Source organism: Callospermophilus lateralis, unplaced genomic scaffold, assembly GCF_048772815.1.
Source record: "Callospermophilus lateralis isolate mCalLat2 unplaced genomic scaffold, mCalLat2.hap1 Scaffold_153, whole genome shotgun sequence".
Lineage (NCBI taxonomy): Eukaryota > Metazoa > Chordata > Mammalia > Rodentia > Sciuridae > Callospermophilus > Callospermophilus lateralis.
Window position 1 is genome coordinate 1,718,868 of NW_027512646.1, and position 1,968 is coordinate 1,720,835.

Sequence of the window (1,968 nt, forward strand, 5' to 3'; positions counted from 1 at the left end):
TCAGGCCCGGTAGCCTGCCAGCGTGATACACATGTCACCCCAATTGGAGTAGGGTCAGAGCAGAGCTTTTGCCCGCGTCGGAGCAAGGCCCACTGGCCCGCCGGAGCAGTAGTCACATCACCCCAATTGGAGTAGGGGCAGAGCAGAGCCACCGCCCGCACCTGCAAGGTAGGCAGACCGCCGCCCAACCCTGCAAGGGAGACTTTTCAACTATACAAGAGCAATATAAATATATAGGGGGAAAATTTTTTCAAAAACTCAACAGTTTCACCAAGCAGAAAGAAACGCAAGCAATATGAAAAGACTAGGAAAGAAGGGACCACAAGCAATGCAGGTCAACTCAACTTTAGAAGAGGTAACAGCTGCAGCAGGTGGAATGTCAGATAAAGAATTCAGGATATACATGCTTCAGATGATCTGGAGTCTCAAGGAAGACATTAGAAAGCAAAATCAGACAATGAAAGATTACTTCGACAATGAATTACACAAACAAATCCAGGCAGCAAAAGATCAACTATACAGGGAGATAGAGGTTATAAAAACAAACAAACAGAAATCCTAGAAATGCAGGAAGCAATAAACCAACTTAAAAACTCAATTGAGAATACTACCAGCAGAGTAGAACACTTAGAAGATAGAACATCAGACAATGAAGACAAAGTATTTCACCTCGAAAAGAACATAGACAGCTCAGCAAGACTGTTAAGAAACCATGAGCAGAACATCCAAGAAATATGGGATAACATTAAGAGACCAAACTTAAGAGTCATTGGGATACAGGAAGGTATAGAGCTCCAAACCAAAGGAATGAGCAATCTATTCAATGAAATAATACGAGAAAACTTCCCAGACTTGAAAAATGAAACAGAATCCCAAATCCTAGAAGCCTACAGGATGCCAAATGTGCATTTTGATCCTAAAGGAGAAGTTTACTTGAAATTTAAAAATTATGTGTCACTGAAAAGGTAGAAGATATATTAGACCTTATTGTTTAAAAGATAGAAATATGGCAATGAAATTCTTTCCAGGTATTTGGTCATTTTTGATGTACTGATCTGTGTATGATAAATAAAATTTAATTGCATTTGTAGATTTAAGGAAATATGCTTCAAAATAAATGTGCCTTGAGAAAGAATATTAATGTATTTAGCTTCTATATCTATGTCTAGAAAATTTAGATAATATCACAAAAATTACATGATTTGTGAAGAAATGCTATTAACTGTATCTTTATAGAATTTTGAGGAGATTCATGGATTTTGAATTTTTGCTTCAAATATATTTTGTCAAAAATAAACAGAATTGGTCATAAAGGTTTTTCTTTTATATTATATCATCAATTTATGGTGACATTATTATTCTCTTTCAAGCACAACTATATAAAAAAAATTGTGATTCTTTTTCTTGGTGCTATGTTATCTTCCAAAATTCTTATCCTTTGTGAAAAACAATGATAACTTTGTAGTACAGAATTACATCCTTATAAAGTATTTTATTTCCTCCAATTTTAATCATGGATCTAAATTCATAATAAAATGTATTAAATATTTTTGGCTATAAGCCTATAAACTCAGCTAACTATTTTACCTAGAGATCTGGATTTTCAAATATACAAGTGTATTTTACCCACAATGAATTAAAGTAACAGTCAAAGAGAAACATAAAATGAGATAAACACCACATCAACAGAGGAGGTGATCTCTAGTGACAAAAGACTTCAAAGAACTTTTGGAAAACAGAAAGTCTGGAAGCAGATGAAGGATGCATTTGAGTTCTAATTAGGTCTCCCCAGGAGGGAGATTAAGACCATGACTAGGCATCTTGGAAGTCCATAAGTGAGTGTGCTTCAGATCAGCACAATGGAAATAAAGAGAAGGAAGCATCACAGAATCTGGGTTTGCAGTCTTATCTCAAAGGAGGCTTCTGCTTACTCAAAGTGAAATTTTGGGGCTGTCTTGCACTCTCATT